We start from the raw sequence: 25,600 nt of genomic DNA, 5'->3' as shown, positions 1-25,600 counted from the left end.
GGCTCCCTGCATGGAGCCTGCTTTTCCCTCTGCCTGTGTCTCTGCCTCTCTCTCTCTCTCTGTCTTTCATAAATGAATAAATAAACGAAATCTTTAAAAAGGAAAAAAAGATAGGGGACAAAATGCACAATTATAAACTTAGAGTTGCCAAGATTCTCTCCAACATTATATATATATTTGCTCACATAAATACCTCAGCATGAATTGTATGACCTTTGCAAGTATAGTCACCCTAGTCTGTCAGCTCAATTTTGTTTTACTAAGTCCTCAAATTACTTCAATATAGTATCTATTTTAGCAGTAATACCGATTTTGATGACAGAACATAAAGAAATGACACACTGGGGTGGCCCCGGTGGCGCAGCGGTTTGGCGCCGTCTGCAGCCCAGGGTGTGATCCTGGAGACCCGGGATCGAGTTCCACGTCGGGTTCCCTGCATGGAGTCTGCTTCTCCCTCTGCCTGTGTCTCTGCCTCTCTCTCTCTGTGTCTCAATGAATAAATAAAATATTAAAAAAAAAAAAGAAAGAAAGAAATGACACACTGTATCATGAGTCGTACTTCACATTTTTCTTAGGCTTTATATCCTAGAAATCTTTTCTTTCAAAATCTTATCTTACTCATTTCAAACTTTTACCTTGTAAGAAAATTCATCTTTATGGTTGAGTCAATACTATTTACTGAGTACTTTAAGATTTGTATTATGTGTATTTCACAAAGAGCTACCTGACCTTGAAGACACTGACCAAAAAAAGGCATTGATCTTTTTAACACCTGATGGAGACAGGTTGAAACTACATGGAGGGAAGTCAAGATCTTAGGACCTTTCCTTCCCTCCACATATAAACTCCGCAAGTAAAGGAGAAGAAAGGGCAGACAACTACATACATTCTATACAGGGCAGGGTGGAACTTACATAGTCATTTGAATTGGATCCCAAAAGAAAAATTGTAATGAAAGCTACTGAAGGAAAATCAAAAATAGAGCCACCATAATTTCAGAGCATCTCTATGGTGCACAAGTTCGATGATGACACTGGAGCAGAGACCAGCTTACATGTGAGCCAACATGCTGCTTCACAGCAGATGAGAAAGTCCTCTCTGTGCTAAGGATCTTAAGATGTTTCAAACAAGAAAGTAAATATCTATGTTACTTGGCAAATGGGTAACACATTATTTTTATCTGTTTAGTTTTCTGCCTTCTACCTCCATTCTAACACAAACCTATATAAATGATTTTTTCCAATCAGTAGCCATATTACCAAAAAGGTAAACTTTAAACTTATCTCCAACTAATTAAAAAAAAAAAAAGTCTGTACTCCAGTCAAATCCAGCCATTCACTCTCCTTCAAAAGGCCCTTATTGCCTATTTCATTCATGAAGCCATAGTTTGTTTATATCTGGCCTTTGGGCACCCTTACACTATCTGGGATTATTAGTTGGCTTTACATTTTTTTCCCTCATGGAATATGTAAACCTGGAAAAAAGGGACAGTTGTCATAAAATCTTTGTATTCTGGAGCAGCCCGGGTGGCTCAGAGGTTTAGCACTGCCTTTGGCCCAGGGCCTGATCCTGGAGACCAGGGATAGAGTCCCACATCGGGCTCCCTGCATGGAGCCTACTTCTCCCTCTGCCTGTGTCTCTGCCCCCCTCCTCTCTCTCATGAATAAATAAATAAATAAAATCTTTTTAAAAAAATCTTTGTATTCTGTTACAAAGAGGTGGCCTTATATAAAACACACTCTTTGAAAAACACAATCCTGTAAAAGTATTTTCTATATGAATCAGGTGATACATTATTAATAATTTTAAATAATAATCGTGAGCTAGAAAAACTTACCTAGGAAAGCTGACAGTTATATAGCAGCTAATCATATCTACCTCTTCATAATTTGTCTTCTAAAAGGATATTTGATTAAAAAAAAAAAACCTCAAAGCTATTTAGCTTGAATCAACTCTTCAACGATAGTATAGAAGAGTAATTTAGATGTTAGAAATCATATTAGGTATATGTGACAAGCTCAGTAATTTACAAAACAGTCCATACTTTATGTAATGTCTTCCTTTCCATATTCCTGTGAAACAGGATGAACACATAGTATCACCCATACTTTATTACGAAATCCAAAGTTCTGGGATGCCTGGGTGGCTGAACGGTTGGGTGTCTGCCTCGGGCTCAGGTCGTGATCCCGGAGACCTGGGACCGAGGCCTGCAAGGGCTCCCTGCATGGAGCCTGTTTCTCCCTCTGCCTGTGTCTCTCTGCCTCTCTTACGAATAAATAAAATCTATTTAAAAAAAACTTTTAAAAAAAAGAACAACACAACTCAAAGTTCCAAAGAGGGACCTGGTAAATTAGAGGCAACATTAAGTATATTACCCTAACTCTATTATCCTAGCCATAAAGTAGACAGAACTGTATCACAAAGACCTTGAAAAAGTATTATAAGGCTTAAACTGTTCCATTATGTGCCAGAAGACCATCTAATCTTTCAATGGGACAAGAAGCCAACAGTGGGTAGATTATAAACTTGGCTGAGCTATGAGTTCCATGAACACAAGGATGCCATTTTCTATGTATGTACCAGCACCTGGTACAGAGCCTGGCACACAAAAAGTTCTCAAATATCCATCTAACTGAATAGTGCCTGTTTTGTACTATTACTAACAAAAGTCTAAAGCCCTATACAATTATCTGTGAAGTTCTTCATTTCTCAATAGAGGATACACCTTAAATGCTTAATTACATTAGCCAAAGTATATACATATATGTGTGTGTATGTCTAGTGTGTGTATACATACATATACACACACACACAAACACACACACACTAGAGCATACATGTAATTGAAGACTGTGATCATCTAAGACCTTGCAATTTAAACTAGGCATATTTTAAAAACAGAGCTAATTACTCAACAAGTCAATTTAAATCTAGAATATGTTCTGCTTGGAAATGATTTTATATTTCAAGAGGCGAGGGCAGTGACTCCCACCAAACAGAAACATACTGGGCAATTTTAAATGGGGAAGCACTGATCTTAAAATGGTCTATTTTGGTCGCTCCTTAGCCCATTATGATTTGTTATTCTTTGCAAAGCTTAAAAACATGTCCTTACTGATTACTCAGGTCAGAATGAAAAAATGAAAACTTGATCTGGTGACAACATGGCGTATTCTTTGAATCCAGGGAGTACTAAACGCACTCATGTGAACTGCTGCCAATGCAAGTCTGTTTTACATTAAATTCTGAAAAAAAGATCGCTTAGAAGATAATCTCCAAATTTCTTTTAAAATAAAAGCTCAAAAAAAATAAAATAAATAAAATAAAAGCTCAATTAGCTAAGAAGGACATTTATTGACTGCTTCCTACATGACACTTTTCCAAGCACTTGACAGGCATTATTTCACTTAATCCTCATTGCCTTAAGAGATGGGGACAATTATTATCTCAATTTTGCCAATGAGGGACCTTGAGTGCCAGAGCACATGCAGAGGTGGAGCCAGGAATGAAATCCAGACCGTCGGACCCCAGTGCCTGGAGGCTGACTCAGAGTGCAAGGATGTCCCTGCTTACAAAAGCATGTTTATTAAGAGATGGCTCCATTCCCCCACCTCCTGTGCCTTCCTGTGGCCTGGGCATCCCCCACCAGAACATGCGAGCTTCCATGAAGCCTCCTTCCTGCAGGGTCCCCGAGTTCTCTACAATTCAAGCTTCAATCTCTCAGACACCCATACTCCATGGCCCTCCTCTCCAGTGACTGCCACCTGGGTGTTCTTTCTCCCCGTGCATGTTCCCTTGCCCATCTTTTCTTGACCCAACATTGTCATCCCAGTCCAGATGCTGACATTGCACACCTAAATTACTACAGCTTCTTTCCCCTGGCCCCTTAATTACTGTCAGAAACCAGCCTTCCTGTCAGATGTTATAGTGGAAGCCAGCAGAGCAATAACAACAACACATACTTGCTGACAGTAACATGGCATAATGCTTTGACCAATATACATACATACATATATATAATCTCTCTACAGAAGCACTAGATAGAATCTCATTCAAGCCTCATAATACTTCAGTGAGGTTCATCTCATTACTATCCCTATTTTACAGGCAAGGAAATTATACTCCAAGAAACTGAGTAACATGCCCAAGGTCACACAGCTCTAAATATTGGCAGTCCAAATCCAAGGTCTATCCATTAGTCTTAATCACTATAATATTTGTTTTATTCAAGTAGAATTATGGCCTATGTCCTCGGAGAGCCTTGAAAGAGACACTCACCAAGTAACTTCAAATTCCCTTAGGGGGTGTATGTGACTACTTTTGGCCAATGCAGCGGTGGCAAAAGTGACATATGTCACTTCTAGGCTGATGTGTTAGAGAGCAGAGCGAAATATTCTATTCCCCTCTTGCCTCCTATCACAGCAGCCAGAGCTGTTCTAGATGGTGGGAACCTTCGTCAGCCTGGATCCTTGAATGAGTCAACGGAGAACCCCCCCTACCGCTTACCCTAACCATTCATGTTGGCCAAGTGGCACAAGTAAGAAACACACTTCATGTATTTATCCACTGAGATTTCAGAGTAAATTTGTCGCTACAACATAAACTGGCCTTCTGACTAATATAGTACTTAATCTAGTTAGAGTGAAACAGACCAATAAATAGAACATAAGAAAAGTGCAGACATGCTCCAGTTCTCCTGGCAAACAAACATAATCTTTATACCCACTTTCACTGTGTCATTTCATGCTCCAGGATTGAGAATAGTTCCCCATGATCTACCACACCAAGTCCAAGTTCCTCTCCCACACTTTCAAGTCCCTGCAACCTAATTCCCCTCTATTGCCCAACATGGACCTTTCAAGTTAGTCTAGTTGGTTTTGTTCCTGTACCATGAATATAACGAATATCTGGTTCCCAATAATTGGATTCTTCTACTTCCCCTATTTATTCTTTACACTCATATCCCGATCATACCTCCTCCTTAAATTCTTCTTTGACTACTCACAGTCACCCATCTTCCTTTCCTCAATTTATTTGGATCTCATACAGTCAATGCCATGTAGCTGTAACTTTAGATGTATATTATCTTAGAATAAAAGAGAAAACACACTGGCCTGCAAGCCTGTGGCCTGGTTCTGGTCTGACTGTTAATCAGCGACACCACCTCCGTCTAGTCTTTTAGTCATTCTAGGGTCAGTTTTCTTATCAATGAAACAATAGTGTTAGATAATGTGTAAAGTCTGCCAACATCACATAGCCCACAGTCTATTACTTCATGTACATTTACTCTTACGTAATACAACCGCCTCTGGAGCAGAGACTCTTACTTCTCTCTATTCTGAGTAACTCCAAGCACAGCACCTTGCGCATCAAAAATGCTCATAAGATATATTTTGATGATGGGCGGCCTGGGTGGCTCAGCGGTTTATCACCACCTTGGGCCCAGGGCATGATCCTGGAGACCTAGGGTGGAGTTCCACGTTGGGCTCCCTGCATAGAGCCTGCTTCTCCCTCTGCCTGTGTCTCTACCTCTCTGTCTCTGTTTCTCATGAATAAATAATAAAATCTTTAAAAATATATATATACATATATATGTTGATGAAAAGTCATCAAATATTAGCTAAAGTTACTATGATTTGTACTATTTTTTTAAAATTTGTACTATTAAAGCACAATGGGTAAGGGGTTTTATTATTGCCAGTTATAACTTGTTAAGCAGCAACAGATTAACACATGCTTTGTATCAGAATATTAATCATGAAAAATATACTAAATTTGAACCTGGAATGGCAATGAGATCAATCAAGATTTATTTTAAAAACAAAACAAAACAAAATCCCTCCAAAAATAGTTTTCTGCTGCGAGTCTAAGTAATACCGCTAGCTTTTCCTCTTCCTTGCACATACAAGGAAGCAACGTGTGATAGTTATTTAATGTCTCCCTGATAATATATATCCAGACTGCCCTACCTTACCACACTACAAGCTATTAGAAAGAGATCACAGAGGAAGCTAGTACATGTGGGAAAATACATGATCTTATTTTTCAGTAGTTTATCTTCCTCAAAAGTTTTAAAGACATTCTTTTCTCTTTATTTGCATACCTACCATGTAGCTTCTTGCTGCTAACAATGTTTTTCAGATGTCTTGCCTACTCAACTAAACAGCAAGCCACTTATGGGCACATTACTCTTCTGTCCCACATGGCGCCTACCACAATTGATCTAAACCAAGAATTCAAATAGTGTTTGATTGGCTTTTATCAGTTTTCTCAGAGTGTGAGAACATTTATTTCTGTTTTCTACACTTGCAAGAATGACTTTTCCCATGCAGGTTTTGAGAAGAAAAGAGTGTGTCAGAATGAAACTACAAGGAGGCTACAAAAGGTTTTAATGGTGCTCTAAAAATGGTAATATCACTATGTATTCTTATTGCTGAAGGGTGGCAGCTCTACAATTTTCCCCTTATGTCCTAGAGTGAAACATCGGTTTTTTTTGTATTAACATACATAGTGAAAATATATGGAGTTATTGCCTTGCAGTCAGGCTTAAAAGATAAATGCCAACCAGATTATGCACTGATTTACCGTATACTTATTATAGTTCAAGAGAGTAATGAAAGCATCCCAAGAACCATCATGTGTATTACTGACTGTTTTCCCTATTAAGGAATCAGGAGCAAGGAAAGGTCAAGAATTTGAGTGTTACTAGCTTTACCTAAAGAACAGCTGTTAAGAAAAAGACATCATCAAAACAGACTCATAGACACACACTCACACAATAAGGAATCAATGCATGCCCATTTTTAGTCCTACAACCTGGTAAGTACTCTACCTAGGACATGGCCCATGATTATGCCTATACCCACACACTCAGGTATCAGAAGAGACCCAGGGAGAAATCAGTCAATTGGAGGCAGGGGCAGGCCTTAAAGATGCTTGGCCATGTAGAACTGAGGAAACGAATGGTAAAGTGGTAGATGGAAAGAAAAAAAAAAAGTATTCCATTAGGGAACCAGTTGTCAAATTATTTAAAGATTGTGTGTTTGGCAAAATTATCAGCATAAGGTGACAAGCACTTGGTAGTCATTACAGTATTCTCTCTGTGTTTGTGTTATGTTTAAAATGTTCCTGTAATACAGTTAAAAAACTCATAAGTAGTCTCGAACACATTCCCATACTCTTTTACATGAGAGGTGGAAGCAGAAATTTGAGGACTCACAAAGGACTGAAAGAGAGATGTGTATCACGTGGCTCCAACCCCTCTCTCATCAGTTAGCTGCATGACCCAAATCATACCAGAGGACAGGAATGGGACATTTTAAGATCACATGGAAGAATAGTCTCAACAGACCTTCTAGAAGTCCTAGTAAGAGATGGCTTTTGGTAACGAAGTCATCAGCAAAGAACAGGTTATACTAGAAATCCACTGAAAAGACTGTCAGGGTTTCATAAACATATACACATGCATACACACAATGCTCCATTGATCTCCTAACACAAAAGTCCACTTCCTTTTCCTTAAACCATGTTCCAGTTCAAATATAAGTATTTCAGATTCAGGTATGCTGCTTCGTATATATACCTTTGAAGTCAAATGTAAAAGTCGAATTCTCTTAATTACCAGTCCTGTCAGCAAAGATTCACTTCTAGATAACAGAATAGCTCTCAAGCTATCTTGGGGGAAGAAAAGACTTAGTACACAGATTTTGGTACTTATAAAACTGCTGAAAGGGCCAGACAGGCAGATTTAGCCTGTGCCTCCAAGGAACAACGAAGAACAACTGGTCTACCTGGAAAAATGCATCCTCTGCCACATTTAGGACACTGGGGATCAGGAAGTCATTACATCATTTCGATATAATCTAGGAATCAGGAAGTTGTGTGAACTGTAACCTCCAGTGCCTTGGAGGTTATAGTTGGGTCTGTAGAACTAGACCACAAAATTGGTATTTCATATGTTACTGCCTTGCCTCATATTGAACTCAGCACCATACATATTGTTCTGACTGGTGGAGCCTAAATCATATCTAGAAAGCTGGATGCAAGGGGGCTGAAGAAATAAAGCATCCAGCTTCCCACCCTTTGCTTTATGTGGGAGGTACACTAAGAGGACCACGGGAAAGGTAATGTGCAAGTCAATCTAAGCATATCCATCATACCACATAAAATACCAAAATACTCTACCAAAAGAGAGGAAGGAGTGTTTAAGATCTTATTTATTTATTTATTTATTATTTATTTATTTATTTATTTATTTGGCAGAGAGAGAGCACAAGGGGGAGCGATAAGCAGAGGGAGAAGGAGAAGCAAGCTTTCCACTGAGCAGGGAGCCCAACATGGGGCTTGATCTCAGGACTCTGGGATCATGACCCAAGCCGAAGGCAGACGCCTAACCGACTGAGCCACCCAGGAACCCTTGAAAAAGAAGAAACAAAAGGGGTGCCTGAATAGCTCAGCTGATTAAGCATCCAACTCTTGATTTTTGCTCAGGTCAGGATCTCAGGGTTGTAAGATTAAGCCCTGGCGGGTTCCGCCCTCAGTCTCCCTCTCACACTGTCCTTCCTCCCACTCATGCACTCTTTCTCTCTAAAATAAATATTTTTTAAAAACCTTTAATTTTACCATATTATTAAATAAGATCCATCTTCTATAAAGTAACTGGCTTAATCTCTTTAAAATGTCAAGCCTGGATGGCTTAGTTGGTTGAGTGCCTTCCGCTCAGGTCATGATCTCAGGGTCCTGGGATTGAGCTCCGCATTTTCCTCTCCTCTGTCTCTCCCCCCACAGCTCATGCTCTCTCTCTGTCAAATTAATCAATCAATTAATTAATTTTTAAAATCTTTAAAAAAAAATATCAGGCTCATGAAAAAGACAGAATGAGAACTGTTCCAGATTAAAAAGTTAAGGGACATAACCAAATGCATGACACAATAATGGATTGAACCCAGACCAGTTTTTTTTCCTTTTTGCTATAAAAAAAGGACATTATTGGGACAATTGCCAAATATGAATAAAAATACATACTGGTGTATTTAGGTGTAAAGGGGTATACCTAAAATTTGCTCTCAAATGATTCGTTAAATATTCCATGCATATAAAGAGAGAAAAGGACAAGGTAAATGTGAAAAGTGTGAATATTTTAAGGTTTAAGGTCTATAGGAGTTTTTGTCCTCTTCCTGTAACTTTTCTACGAGCCTGGATTACTTCAAACATTTTTTTAAAGCCTAAAACATAGCTGCAGCATTTGGGAGCTCTACAGAGGAACAGCACCGTTTCTTCCACTAAGTTAAAATGAAAATTAAAAGCCAAATAACTGGAGTGGCAGGCATACAGTTGGTGCTTTTTCAGATACTGATCCATGGGGCATTTCCCCTCACCCTGAAAAGTTTCTTGCAGCATGTGCTTATTTTGTACTTCTCATTTTAGCAGCGAAATTTGAATGCAGTCTAAAAGTTGTCTTTAGACACTAATATCTACTTTTATAAACATCTGCAACACTGCAGTTGAAAATGTATATAGGAAGACCCCATTTGGTGAGTTCATATACTCAAACATCTTCCTAGTAAACAGAGGACCATTCACTACATCTTCTACCTTAAAAAAAGAAAAGTAGCATTAAGGCTGTGTTACACAAAAGGAAATGTCTGAGCTAAGAGTCAAACAGGCATGAATTTCAGTCTAGGCTCTGCCTGCTAAATACGTAGACATGACCCTAGTGACTCAATTGATTCTAAGAACCTCTGCTTTCTCACAGACAATAATACTAACATCTACTCTTGTAAGAATGTTGTGGATGTTCACTTAAATCAGGAACATATGTAAAACAATGCTCTATGGTACAAAATAGTTATTCAATATGTATTTGTCGAGATGCCTTAACAGAAAGAGTAAATTCTGCTATCGAAAAATCTCCAAATACAATGTATAATATTAACATTTCATAATGCTACTCTCTGTATTTTTTCCATGTTTTTGCTAATATTAACAAACATATCCTCAATGCAGTAATTTATTTATACAAGTATTTATTAAGTGCTTACTATGAACCAAGTACTGTTCCAGGCACCAGGATGAGAGGTGAAAATAATGCAGACCAAGTTGTCCTCATAAACCTTAGGTTCTCCAAGCCAACATTAAAACATTAAGTAAACAACTAGTATCAGTTTAGGGGAGGGATAACTTTTGAGTGTCATTCTGGCTTTGCTGCATCCATGGCTGGTTCTTTGCCATCCCAAATCTTCTCTGAACTGCTTTACTAATAAACTCCCTTTCTGCTAGATAAGCCAGAGTTGGTTCTATTACTTCAACTAACAAGCATGCCTGTGCTCTCATAACTGAGAAAGCCTTTTTCCCTTTGACCTCAGAGAACAAAAGCAGATTAAATACTTCAAAACTCAACACAAATCATACACACACAAAAATTCAACCCTAAGAGAGGTATGAGATTATTTTTGCATGCTGTATATTGCTATAGTTACCAAGACGTGGTTAGCATTTTGAACTTTTTTTCTTAGAATAATGCAATGATCTGAATCTCAAATCTTTCATAAGGTGCAACTTTCCAATGATAAACAAGAACAGGAAGTGAATCTCGAATATACCAGACTTGTAGTTCCCTTCACTATTATCTACATTGCTGTCATTGCAGTTTGACGTAACATTATACTTTCCACTGTCCTATCTTAAGTTAAAGTTATTAATAGTTTTATTTCTGCATTAAGTAAAACGTATCCCATTAAACTAGAAATTCTGACATATACTCAAATGTTTTAAGTTCTAAGAGGAAACATCTAAAATAAAGGAATTGAGTAGCAAAGCAACTTACAAAAGCAGAAATGAAAACAGATGTTGAACTTCTTTGAAACAAATTTTTACTAGTAGCCTCAACCAAAGCTATTTCAGTCGACTACTAGAAATATTCTACATAGTCAAAAGACCTCAGCAAGCTTCACAGGCCAGCAACTCAAGGGTGTGGGCTCTTTTCAAGGTTCTACTTACCACCCAGCACCGTGCACATTATGGGATTTCAAAACACAGGTGATCGATGCCATAAGCACTCAGTTTAAGTCAGTGACCCTCCATCGGGTGCAATTTGCCCACCCAAGCATCATCTGGCAATATCTGGAGACATGTTTAGCTGTCAAGACATGTTTAGATGGGGTTGCTATTGGCATCTAGTGGGTGGAGGCCAGGGATGTTGCTGAACACCCTGCAAAAGCACAGCATAGCTCCCCCCGCCCCCCAGTGAAGAAGTATGTAGCTGAAAGTGCTGACCAAGGTTGAGAAAAGTGGGTTAGGCTAACTAGACCAACTCCTCACATTCACATATAAAATCACTGATCACGCGGCTTTCCACAACCCTCTCATGACAGCCTACAGACCCTTCTGAACAGAACACATTAAATCTGTACCTGGGAAAGACACTCTGACCCTTGAAACTGTCAAGGAAACCCTGCAATATGAAAAGCCAGCATCTCCTTTCACAAGTAACCAACAATCTCCAAGTTAAGAAATTCTGTATGCCATTTTATTTGCTTCTAAAGACACTGGGCTTCAAATTTTACTAATATCTCGATTACACTGAGTAGCTATTTCATTTCCTAATCACTCCTGGGACAATATCAAGCATATAAGCCACTTTCTCTCCATACTTATTTTCTAACATCATGCTTTTTCTTTCATCACTTTACAGAAAATGGTGCTCAAGGTTTCTGAGCCTGTTTCCTCACTGGAGAGGATTATTCTGAGGATTAAAGTGACATCGAAGCAGCACACGGTACATGGGACATGGTGTGTGCTCACTAACTCCTAACAGATACGTCATACACATGGCATTACACACCCAAATACTGAACTGGTGGGAAGATTGAGACCTTGGGTTGAGAAAGATATTTTGAGAATAGCAGAATGAATGGATTATATATTTTTCTCTAGGAAAGATGTTGGAAATGATTTCATAAATCCACATTTCAATTCTTTAACTCAAATTTGGAATTCAATGTTTATATTTTTCTGAGTAACAGATCTGAGGTGACTTCCTGAGAGAGAGAGGAAAAAAAAAGAGCGAGCCATTAATACAAAAGAATAATTCAAGTAACTAGCATGTGGCAGCTCAAAATCTCTCAATCACAGCCAGATGTCTCTCATATTAAAAAACAGTCTTTTCCCTACTTTATGCTCCATACTGAAGGAGCCATAAAATAGAAGAGCCTGCTCTTAAGTTGAAAGAGTAGTCAATTAAGTAAATAATTATAAAATCAAGTAATAAATATTATATGTAACTTGTAAAGTCATCTGTGAACACAAATGGATAAGTGATTAATTCTGGCTGGGGGAAGGTTTCACAGACTAGATATTCCAGGTGAGTCTTGAAGGATAAGCAGAAGTTGGCCAAGCAAGAGAGAAAGGATGCTGCAATCAGAACTATCTGCATACACAAATTCAGAGAGATGGGAAATGACACAAGAGTGACAAGTAGAGGTAAATAATGCACCAAACCTGATGTGTAGAGTATAAGGGGAGAATGAGGGAAAATGAGACTAGAAAGGTTGGTTGGAACTCAATTCTGAGGTGCCTCACTAACAGACAGCAGTGGGAAGTCACAGGTTTCTGAAGGCGTAAAGGAATTAAGATAAGATCTCCTTTGGAGGTAAACTCAGGGGGCGTGGAACAGTGTAGATGATAGCTTTGAGATGGTGACAGAAAGGTTCCTGCAAGAGTCCAGACAAAAGCAGAAGAAATGCAATCAAAAGACCAATGCCTTTTCATTCATTTATTTACTCTGTCCACTCATCCGCCATCCATTCACCCACTCATCCAACATAGGTGCCCACTAGGTGGAGCCACTAAGCTAAGCGAGGCAGGATCAGTAAGTAGGTGAGACTGTGGTTAGCTTGCATAAAGCTTCAATTCTACTGGAGGAGACAGATATTAAACCATTCATTACACAATGAATTATTCAATTTTTATGGTGATGAGTGCAATGAGAAATGTTCTCAGAAAACATCTCTCGAGACCGTGACCTAGTCTGAGAACAAGGATGCTCAAAGAAAGCTTCTGCAAGAAGTTACTTTTTAGTTTTCCTGCCGCCCAGGAGCTGAGGTTATTTATAATCTCATATCTCTCATTCTAAATAAGTTTTGAGAAACTTCTGTCTCATTAGTCAACTTTGCCTGGTACAATTACATTTAAGTACTTACTAAAATCTCTGGTGAGTCTAGCCAAAGCAGTAGGTATTTCTGGAAGGGGGAAGAAGGACTAGGGGTGAGCAGAGAAAGGTGGGGAAGAAGTTAAAGGGTGAAGAGGGTGAGAGAGTGGAAGGAAACAGGACTTAATTCCAAAGGTTTTAGCTACACAACAGGAGACTTTATAAAGAGAAACTCATTAGGAGAGAACACCTCAATATTTCTTATAATCAATACTCAGAAACATAATCCTCTGCAAATTGATAAACAGGATGAACCACCAACCTGTCAACTTCTACTAACTTATCTTGACTGGGAAACACTCTGTGTTTTAGATCAAGGAGTGATCTAGGTCTGTTTTTAGATCAAGGAGAGATCTAGGTCAAAATTCCAACTCTGGTCAACTGAATTACATACTCCTGGGCAGATTTCTTGGTCTGAGAATCCATTTTCATACCAGTAAAACAGATATAACCATACCAAATTTCACAAAGTATTTTTTAATAGGAATCAAAGGAGAGAAGAGATTTAAAATATCTATTCATTCAATTCAGTTAATCTATCATTCTAAACACATTAATGTGATCACTTCAAATCTGGAGGCCCTGGCAGCTGTATCTTTGTCTTGAGAAATATCCATTTTCTTCTAAAATAAAGGCACTGATCATCACTCAAGCCGTGATGATTATATGTTAAATATTTAGCCCAAGTTCTAGTCAGAGGGACAAATAATTCAGAAAGCTAACTGTCACTTATTGTTAACTTTGCCCACAATACCCACTTCCCTTAAAATATCCCAACGGTTGATATACAAGATGACCACAGATGATTATAGGTGTGCTGCTAACTCTCCAATTGGCTCTTGGCTGTAGAGAACCTAATCCCTTAGCACTTTCAAGATTAAAAGTTAACACTACCTCTTGGCACCAACTCTTTTACCACAGTAACACCATGGCACAACTGAAAGTCTAACACAGGACTACAAAATCAACAATTACATTTAAATATCTATGACTGATTCTTTTAAATAGGTCCAAATAACCAAATTACTCCATCAAATAATTATGGTGGCATATTTATTAGCCTTCTGAATCATCTGTGCCCATTCCTAGAAAGTTTTACCCTTTTGCAATGCCAAGAAGCATAATTAGAAACTCTGGATAAAGCAAGATCTAAGTCAAACATATAATTTGGTCACCAAGAGCAACAGGAAAGGTCCTCCTATGATGAGATTAGTAGGAAATTTATCCTGCCAGAAAGGGAGTATTTGTAGAACTCAGCAGAACATTAAATTCCTGTAGACAGATATGGATACCAAGCATGCTCCTCTTTGCTCCTTTCACCACCACTGCTCCAGCAGACTACGGGGAACAGCATGTCAATGACTAAAACATAATTTGCAAGGAAACAAAGAATGAGCCTTGAAGAAATGCTACTGGTTGCTATAATTGGGGGAGATAAAATGACCGAAATACTGAAAGACAATATAGTACTTGGTTACAAAGTCTATTTTATTTTGAGTAAAAGAACACTGAGAGAAACATAAGGTACAATGACTTTAAAAAAAATTTCTGAAGGCTTGTAGAGAAAACCTGATATAATCAATGGAGAAAAAATAATTTGAATCTACAATTTTAAGTGTTCTTAAAACACACACGCACTTTTAAACAATATTGCCAGTTAAAAATGGTGGATTGAGCCCATGTACTCACCGCCTCTGTTCCCTACTGGAACCGTGCCAGAAGAACATTAAAAGATTTTTTTAAAGGCATAAACCCACCAAAAAAAGGAAGAGTGGATGACTATAAAAATTTCTCTAAGCTGGAAAAACAGGAATAGAGTGCTAACTAAACTTGGCATATCTGAGAAAATGAAATACGAAACCAGCAATGGTGAAATCTGAGAAGCAAACTGAATGAACACTTCACTCTCCAGGGCTGTAGGACTGGCAGTGCCAGGTTTCTCTGGAACTGCTTAGACACAGCCTGATCACTTATCTTCTCCCAATAGTCTGCCCATCTGCTAACTGCTCCTTCCCATCCCAGTGACTGACTGGGGTGTATTAACTAGAAATGGTTAACAAGGAATGTCTTGCAACTGGGGGGGGGGGGGGGGCTCCCATGCAAACATATATGAGAGTGCAAACATAATACTAAAAATCAAAGTTTATATATTAAATGTTAAGACTCCTAGACTTACACCCTATAAGTAGTAGACAAGAGAGTATGCTCTGGGCAATCTGACAATTCTTGAGAGGAAAAAGACATAAATGCATAGATTCTGATACTGAGAGTTCAGAGTGACATCCCAACCAGGAGGCCCTACAATGAAGTTCATGGTCTTTCAGCATCTTGCACACAATTCCATTTCTTCAATCAGCCTTTTTTAGAAGATAGCCAAAGGCTCAGAGATATTTAAGGAAAACCCCTAACATCAAAAGCAGACAACAAAGAGGAAAAGAAGGAACTCAGAAGAAACAGAAATTGTGCAGGGAAATGAAAAACCCTGGCAGTGGGACAGGGATTATTCATAATATCATAAGAGATGTAAGAAAAAATACTAGGTCCATGGAAAAAAAACTCAGGATGCCAGCAGAAATGAGTATTCTGAAAAAAAAAAAAAAAAAGGAACCATTGGAAATTAAAACTAGGAGAGCAAAAGTATTTAAAAGCTACTCAAAAGATGAAAAAGTACTTCAACTGATTAGTCATCAAGGAAATATAAACCCCGAAGTCCATCAACAGTAAAATGGATAAACGGTAGCAATTCACATGCCAGAACACTACACGGTAAATGATACAGTGTGAACTACTAAGAGATACAGTAACATGGATGAAATTGAACGTGATACTAAGAGAAAGACACTAGACATTGAGTCTACATTTCCATTTATACCAAATTCAAAAGCAGACAAAATTAAAAGTCAGTACAGACTTTGGGGAGGAAGTAGTGATTGGGAGGCAGCAAAAGTGCAAGTGATGCTCTACTTCTTTATCTGGATGGTGTTTAAATTTAAAGGGATGTCACTTTGTAAAAATTCAGTAGGCTCTGAACATAGGACATGTGCATGCTGTCCTTCAATATAAGTTTATTTTACTGTGTCTCTGCCTCTCTCTCTCTCTGTGTGTCTTAAAAAAAAAAAACAAAAGTTTATTTTAAAATTTTAAAATATTAATTAGAAAAGTTAGAAGAGGGATGCCTGGGTGGCTCAGTGGTTGAGGGTCTGCTTTCAGCTCAGGGCTTGATCCCAGTCTAGAGATGGATGGAGTCCTGCATTGTGCTCTCTGCGGGGAGCCTGCTTCTCTCTATGCCTATGTCTCTCTGCCTCTCTCTGTGTGTCTCATGAATAAATAAATAAAATTGAAAAAAAAAAGTTAGAAGATAGGACTCAAGTAGTTTCCCAGCAAGGAGCGCAAAAATACAAAAAAGGAAGAGAAGAAAAAAAAAGATTAAAAATAGACCTGTTCAACCAGATAACAGGATCTTTGGAAAGAGAGAACCAAGAAAATGGAAGAGGAGATGATCAAAATAACTCATGAAAAATTCAAGGGAAACGCATGAGTTCCCTGACTGATGGGGCCCACCAAGTGCACAACCAAAAGAGATGAAAGCCAGATTGAGTCCAAAGCACCTCATCACAGACTGTCGCCAAGTATTATTATAGTTAGATCTCCAATACATTTGTCAACCACACTACAAGGCTGGTACTGGCACAGCATTCCCTCATCTACTTCTTCCTCATATCCTGCCTCCCCCAACCCAGACAAATCACCATATAAAGAAAAATGCTGCTTCTCAATATTGTTTATTTCTAAGAGTTTGAAGATGAATACCCAAGTAGCCTACATGCCCAATGGAACATCAGCAAACAAGAGTGGGAAACAAATGATGCTGTGGTGACTGTGGGTTCTCAAACCTGGGGGGTTCATTCCCCCCACATCTGATCTAACACCACCAAAATAGTTTAATATACCTCAAAGGAACATGAGTTTTGAGGCCCAAACAGCTAGACATTCTTAGAATACAATCACAACAAAAGAGAAATGACAAATTGCACAGCATTATTAATGAAACAGAATTTTTGGAAGAACTCCAAATTATCATCTGTGTTAATAACTATACTAGAAAAAGAGAACATATTAAAAATACGAAATCAGAGTATATGGAAACATTAAGTATGAAAAACATAACAGATGGGTTAGATACAGTTGTGGAATGAATTACCAAGCTGAAAAGAAAAAAAACAAAAAACCAACAACTAAGGAACTCTCCCAGGAGTCAGCATAGAAGGCTGAGGAGAAAGGGTAGGGATGGAGAGAATATATTTAAAGAACACAAAAATATTTCAATTAAGGGTTAGCCATACAATTTAAAGATAATCTATATGTACAGACATTACTAATTAAGTGATATTTAAGAAAGTAAAGGGTAAATTCAGTAACTTCCAAGGGCTAAACAAATGACAAAGAACAAGATCAACCTCAGATTTCTCAAGACACAAGAGATTCAATAAGATCATGGAGGAATACTATGAAAATAATAAAGAAAACGAACCTCAACCTAAAATTCTCATCCATACAAATCATTATTTAAAAGTGACAGGAAATGAAAAAATATCTTCATTTATACAAGAACGCATGGTTTTGCCATGCACAAAGACAAACTTTGGGAATACTTGTGGAGGAAGTGCTTCATTAAGAATTGAGGAGGAGGGCAGCCCGGGTGGCTCAGCGGTTTAGCGCCACCTTCAGCCCAGGACATGATCCTAGAGACCCGGGATCGAGTCCACAATCAGGCTCCCACGTCAGGCTCCCTGCATGGAGCCTGTTTCTCCCTCTGCCTGTGTCCTTGCCTCTCTCTCTCTCTGTGTCTTGCATGAATAAATAAATAAAATCTTAAAAAAAAAAAAAAAAAAGAATTGAGGAGGAGGATGCCTGGGTGGCTCAGCAGTTGAGCATCTGCCTTCAGCCTAGGGTATGATCCCTGAAGTCCTAGGATTGAGTCCCACATCGGGCTTCCTGCATGGAGCCTGCTTCTCTCTCTGCCTATGTGTCTGCCTCTCTCTTGTGTCTCTCATGAATAAATAAGTAAAAAATAAATAAAAAAAAAATAATTGAGGAGGAAACTACAGAAACCTGAAATGAAAGGCAATCAAAAAGGAGAAATAGACAAATCCACAATTACAGTTCAAGTATTCAACATTCCTCACTCTGTAAGTAACAGAACAAGTGGACAGAAAACCAGCAGGGATGCTGAAGACACAAAAACCGTATCAACCACTTGACCCATTGACATTCCTAGAGCACACCACCCAATGACATCAGAATATATACTTTTTTTAAGTGCATATGGAATAGTTAGCAAGATAGGCCAAAAAACAAACTTCAACAAACTGAAATGAACTGGAATCCTACAAAACAGGTTTTCCGAATATTCAGAATTAGCAACCAGTAATAAATATATTTGGGAAATCCTGGAAATAAAACAATACGCTTTTGTTTTTTTGAGATTATTTTAAAAGATTATTTATTTATTTATTCAGAGAGAGAGAGAGAGAGAGAGAGGCAGAGACACAGGCAGAGGGAGAAGCAGGCTCCATGCGGGAAGCCTGACATGGGACTTGATCCCGGGTCTCCAGGATCACATCCCGGGCTGCAGGTGGCACTAAACCGCTGCACCACCGGGGCTGCCCAACAATACACTTTTGAATAACTCATGAATCAAAGAGGAAATCACAAAGGATGCCAGAAAACATTTTTAATTGAACGAAAATAAAACACGTCAAAGAACCTGTGGGATGCAGCTAAAGCAGTGCTTATAGAAAGTGTATAGCACTGAACATTTATATTAGAAAAGAAAGGTTTCAAGTCACTGGTCTAGGCTTCTGCCCTAAGAAAGTAAATAAAGACTATCAAATTAATGACAAAGTAATCAGAAGGAAGGAAATAACAATGGCAGGGGGGAGAAATCGAAGATACTGAACACAAAGAATAGAAAAAAAATCATTTAGACTTTTTTCAATTAAAAACTTTATTCTTCCTAGAACAATTTAGGTTTATAGTAAAATGGGAAGAAAGGTTACGGAGATGTCATCCACACACGCAATCTCCTCCATTATCAACATCCTCCACCAGAGTCATGCACTTGTTACAACTGATGGATTAACACTGACATATTATCATTCAGTCCATAGTTTATAGTATGAGTCACTCTTGTTGGACATTCAATGGACCTGGACAAATGTATGGTGTCAGATACCCACCACTACAGTACCATACAGAATAGTTTCATTGATCTAAAATCCTCTGTGCTCTGCCCATTCATCCCATCCTTCCCCTTAGCTCCTGGCAACCACTGATCTTTTCATGGTTTCCAGTTTTGCCTTTTTTCAGAATGTTATATAGTTGGAAATCACACATTAGGTAGCCTTTTTAAATTGCCCTCCTTTACTTAACGGTGTGCCTTTAAGGTTCCAGGTCTTTTCATGGCTTGATAATCTCATTTTTTAATTACTGTATTTTTTAAGTAGGCCCCACACCTGCATGGAGCCCAACTCACAACTCTGAGATAGACCTGAGCTGGGATGAGATCAAGAATCGGATACTTAACCAACTGAGCTATCCAGGTGCCCCTATAATCTCATTCCTTTTTAGCAATGAATAATAATCCATTGTCTGGATATGCCAAGTTTGTTTATCCATTCACCTATGGAACGACTACTTGGATGCTTCCAAATTTTGTAATTATAAGTAAACACCAACGTGTGTATAAACATTCACGTGTGTATAAACATCCGAATAATTTTTATAGTTGTTAATATGTAAAAGAAACTGAAGACATGGAGAAAAAATAAAAACACCTACCAAAAAAGAAAATTCTAGGCCATAGGCTTTGCTGGCCAAAACTGTCAAATGTTTAAGGAAGAAATAATACTAATTCTTCAGAAACACTATAAGAAAATAGAAGAGAAGGTAATATGTCCCAGTTAATTTTATCAACTAGTTTTGGTAAAATTTGTCAATTTTACCAACATTACCTTAATACCAAAAGCACACAAAAATATTATAAGAAAACCATAATATTATGGACCAATATCATACAAAAATATAGACATAAAAGTTCTCAACAAAATATCAAATCAAAATATCTAAAAGGGAGAATACATCAAGTGGAGTTTATCATAGAAATACATGACATCCAAACATCAATGTAACACACGATATAAACAGTCTAAGTAGACCATACCAGTAGATGCCAAAAAAAAAAAAAAAAAAAAAAAAAAAACGGACAAAACTCAGTTTGTTCATGATAATAAAAACTCTAGGAAAACTATAATTAAAATAGACTTCCTCAGGGCAGCCCTGGTGGCTCAGCAGTTTAGCGCCACCTTCAGCCCAGGGTGTTATCCTGGAGACCTGGGATCGATTCCACGTCAGGGTCCCTGCATGGAGCCTGCTTCTCCCTCTGCCTGTGTCTGTGCCTGTGCCTCTCCTCTCTCTCTCATGAATAAATAAATGAAATCTTTTAAAAATAAAAATAAATAAATACATACATACATACATAAATAAAATAGACTTCCTCAACCCCATAAAGGGAATCTAATAATAAATTTCTCTACTAACATACTTAATGATGAAGACTGAATGCTTTTCCCCCAAAGATCTGGAACAAGACAAGGTCCATCAACTCTCTCCACCTATGCAAAACGCACTGTGTGTCCTTGACAGTGCAATAAGAAAATGAATAAAAGGCAAATTGATTGGAGAGGCACAAAAATATCTCTATTCTCAGACAACATGAATATCTATGTAGAAAATCTAAAAGGATCGATAACAACAACAAAAGGCTACTAGAGCAGCTCTGTGAGAAAGTAGACTAGTGGGTACAAAGGGCTAGGAAGAATGGGAAATGGGAAGTTACTGTTGCGGTTTTTTTGTTTTTAAGTAGGCTCTATGCCCAATGTGGGGCTTGAACTCACAACCCTGAGAACCTAACATGCTCTACTGACTGAGGCAGTCAGGGGCCTCTCAGAGTTACTGTTTAATAAGTACAGTATCAGTTCTACAAGATGAAAAAGTTCTGGAGAGCTGCTGCACAACAATGTGAATATATTTAACATTACCACCCATAAAAATAGCTAAGATTAGATAAATTTATATTATGTGGGATTTTTTTTTTTTACCATACTTCAAAAAATAAAATCAAAAAGCAAAAAGAAAGCAGGGTGCCTGGGTGGCTCAGTTGGTTAAATGCCTGCCTTTGGCTCAGGTCACAATCCGAGATCAGGGTCCTGGGATAAAGCCCCAAGTCAGGCTCCCTGTTCAGTGGGGAGCTTGCCTGTCCCTCTCCTTCTGCCCTCCTCCTTGATCATGCTTTCTCTCTTGCTTTCTCTCTCTCAAAATAAATAAACAAAATCTTTTTTTAAAAAAGCAAGAAAAAGCTATGGTTTCAAGCATGGACATGACTTGACTACATCTGAATTGTCAAATGACCACTTGTGCTGCCTTTGACCTACTGACCTATTTCATGTAAAGAAATACATGATACATGCTGATAGATCTCTTTATACTAAACTATATCAGTATTCCTGGAATAAACTCGACTGGAAAAAAATCAACTGTATTTCTATATACTAGCAAATCACTAATTTTTTTTCAAAATTCAAGTACCTTTTGCCATAACACCAAATACCATGAAATACTCAGATATGGATATAACAAAATTTTTATACTGAAAACTACAATTCCTAGAGAGAGAATTTTTTTAAAAAAACAGAACTAAATAGGGATCATTGCATGCCTCAGTGGTTGAGTATCTGCCTTCAGCTCATGGAGTGATCCTGGGGCCTGAGGATCGAGTTCCGAAATGGGCTCCTTGTTGGGGGAGCCTGCTTCTCCCTCTGCCTATGTCTCTGCCTCTCTCTGTGTGTCTCTCATGAATAAATAAAATCTTTAAAAAAAAAAAACAGAACTAAATATAAGGAGGTATAACATGTGCATGGATTAAAAGACTCAGTATTATTTAAATACCAATTTTCCTCAAATTGATGTGGGTTTTTGTTTTTGTTTTAAGATTTTATTTATTCACAAGAGATGCAGAGAGAAAGAGAGGCAGAGACACAGGAAGAGGGAGAAGCAGCCTCCATGCAGGGAGCCCAACGTGGGACTCGATCCCGGGTCTCCAGGATCACACCTTGGGCTGAAGGCAGCACTAAACTGCTGAGCCACCAGGGCTGCCCCTCAAATTGATGTTTAAAGTCAGTGTTATCCCAGCAAAATTCCAAAATTCGTAACAGAAAGCAAAAGAACTGGAATAGCCAAAGCAATTTTGGAAAAAAAAAAAAAAGTTTGAAGGTTCATAATATCTGACCTTAAGATTTAGAAAGCTGTAATAATCAAGACAGTGTACTACTGAGAAAAGGAAAAATATATATCAGTGTCACTGAATACAGAGTCCAGAAATAGACCCATATGTACTTGGGCAGGTAATTTTTAACAAAGATTCCAAGATAATTCTATTCAAAAAGATACTTTCTTCAATAACAGAAGCTAGAACAATTAGACATTCATATTTAAACAAATGACCTTCAACTCATAATTCATACATATATAAAAATTTACTCAAAATGGGTCACATACCGAAGTGAAAAAACACAAAACTACAAAATCTCTGCAACTATGAATTAAAGATTTTCTTAGACTGAATACAATAAACATGAGCTATTAAAAAAAAAACCTGACAGATCAGATTTCATCAAAATTTATACCTATGGTCTTCAAAGATCATGATTCAGAAAGTCAAAAGACAAGCCAGACTGGGAGGAAATATTTGCAGGATACATTTTTTTTTTTAAGATCTTATTTATTTGAGAGAGACGGAGACCATGAGAGAGAGCATGAGCATGGAAGAGAGGGAGAAGCAGGTTCCCCGCTGAACAGGGAGCCCGATGAGGGACTTGATCCCAAGACCCAGGGATCATGACCTGAGTTGAAGGCAGATGCTTAACCAACTGAGCCACCCATGTGCCCTGCAGAATACATATTTGATAAAGAACTGGTGTCCAAAATGTTAAAAACTTTCACAATTCAATAAGAAAAATAATTTTTTAACAGGAAGGAGGAAGAGATTTGAAAGATATACTAATAGCAAAGAAGCATATGAAGAAATGCTCAACACATCATTAGTCATTAGGAAAATACAAAATAAAGTAATAGTAAGCAGTAGATACCACTGTACATCCTTTGGGTTGGCTATTTTTTTTAAATTGGTACTGCTAAATTACCTGTGATGCAGAGTAATGGGGTTTCTCACACATTGCTGATGAGAGTGCAAAATGTTATTGACACTTTGAAAAACAGTTTGGTAGTTTCTTAAAAAGTAAAACATACACTATCATGCCACATAGGAAAATGAACAGAATCAGTAACAGGAGAGTTCAATGTGGCTATTAAATGCAAGATAACTTACGAAAATCAATAATGTTTCTCTACTCCAGCAATAAAACAAATAGTTAGGAAACATAATAAAATATCATTTACTTTAATAAAAACTACACAGTATCTAAGAATACAAAAAAATCTGCACAAAAAATGCTTAAGTCTTATAAACATGGATCTTATAAATAAACAGATATTTTATAAGCTTGGATGAGAAAACTTACCAAAGGTATCAGTTCTCTCCCAAATCAATCTATAAACTAAATGTCATCTCAAACTCCAGCTAAAATAACTGATTAACTTACTCTAAAATTTGTATGGAAGAATAAAAGTACACGGATAGTTAGGTTATTTTTTTTACTTTTATTTTTTTTAAGATTTTATTTATATATTTATTCACAAGAGATGTAGAGAGAGGCAGAGACATAAGCAGAGGTAGAAGCAGGCTCCATGCAGGAAGCCTGATGTGGGACTCAGGACTCTGGGATCACACCCTGAGCCAAGGGCAGACACTCAACTGCTGAGTCACCCAGGCATCCCAAGGTTATTTTTTTAAAAGATGAACAAAAAAGTGACTTGTTCTACTAGATAATAACATGCACTAAAAAGTAAAATCATTTAAAGACATTGGAGTATGGGGCACATGAACAGATAAATAGACCAATGGCACAGAATAAGGCCCAAACAAGCAGGCATATGCAAGCATATACACACACACACACACACACACACACCCTCTGATCCTTCATTTTTGCTCCTGGCTTTATATACTAAAGACAGTCTATCACAGGACTGTTAGAATAACATAAGTGCTAAGTGAGGATACAGATAAAACAAGATGGCTGGGTGTTGGTCACTGCTGAAGGTGGTGAAGTTGAAACTTGGGTTCATTACAGTATTCTCTCCACTTCTGTATCTGTTTAAAAATTTCTGTAATAAAGCCAAATACCAGAACAAAGACAAAAATCAAAGCATATGCTGCTTCAGTAACCTCAAGATACTGAGGGGCTTGTACCCTCAGGTCAGGGCTAGATTTTTAGGCCTACTCAGAGATAGAAGACATGGCCTCAAGCTGCTTAATTAAGGAGTAACACCTGGGACTGTGCCCAGATGCTCAAAGACCTGTGTATTTTACAGAGAAGGCTAAAAATACTCCACTCCGCCCGCTGAAGCAGTGAAGACATTCAGCTCTCATCAGGGCCTTGAAATAGAAAAGAATAAACTGCTCCACCAAATAGTTAAAATCCATGGCCTATATCATACCTAAATTTGTGGTCTAGATTGAATGGTATAGAATGGTATGGAAACTCTAAGGTAAGAAAATAATATAAAAGTCTGGGACAACAAAAATCCCTGGGAACTCATCAGTAGTAAAAATAAAGTCCCTCTGTAGGAATCCTTTCATGAGATGGCACATAGGTGCTCCAACAGCAAACAAAATCCATTGGAAATGAGTTCACAATCAAAAATCACAAACCAGGATCCCTGGGTGGCTTGGTGGTTTGGTGCCTGCCTTTGGCCCAGGGCATGATCCTGGGGACATGGGGCTGAGTCCCGCATCAGGTTCCATTCATGGAGCCTGCTTCTCCCTCTGTCTCTGTCTCTGCCTCCCTCTCTCTGTGTTTCTCATGAATAAATAAATAAAATCTTTAAAAAAAAAAATCACAAACCATAGCAGGCAGCAGCCTGCCCTGAGGGAGAATTTGACCACTGGAGAACAAGAAGTAACAGAACAATGTGTAAATGTGTTAAATGGTTACATACTTTCTTAAGGGACAAGAACAATACTGGAAAAGAAAGTATATACTAGGGTGCCTCCATCTCCAGAAGATTCATAAATGGATCCCTACTGCCCTCTGCATAAACGCCAAAGTCTGTACAATCGCCTTAAGGCCCTGTGACCTCTCTCTTTTTTTTTTTTTAATTTTTACTTATTTATGATAGTCACACAGAGAGAGAGAGAGAGAGGCAGAGACACAG

General features: G+C 38.1%; 1 protein-coding gene across 1 annotated transcript in view; it reads right to left on the bottom strand.

Moving 5' to 3' along the window:
- The window catches only part of UBAC2 (UBA domain containing 2), a 174,912-nt gene that overhangs the window by 91,145 nt on the left and 58,167 nt on the right, over positions 1–25,600 (bottom strand). The gene's annotated exons all lie outside the window — the stretch shown is intronic.

The sequence above is a fragment of the Nyctereutes procyonoides genome, unplaced genomic scaffold (assembly GCF_905146905.1).
Source record: "Nyctereutes procyonoides isolate TBG_1078 unplaced genomic scaffold, NYPRO_anot_genome, whole genome shotgun sequence".
Taxonomy (NCBI): Eukaryota; Metazoa; Chordata; class Mammalia; order Carnivora; family Canidae; genus Nyctereutes; species Nyctereutes procyonoides.
Note: the sequence above shows the minus strand (reverse complement) of the source record. Positions and strands in the feature narration are given on the sequence as shown.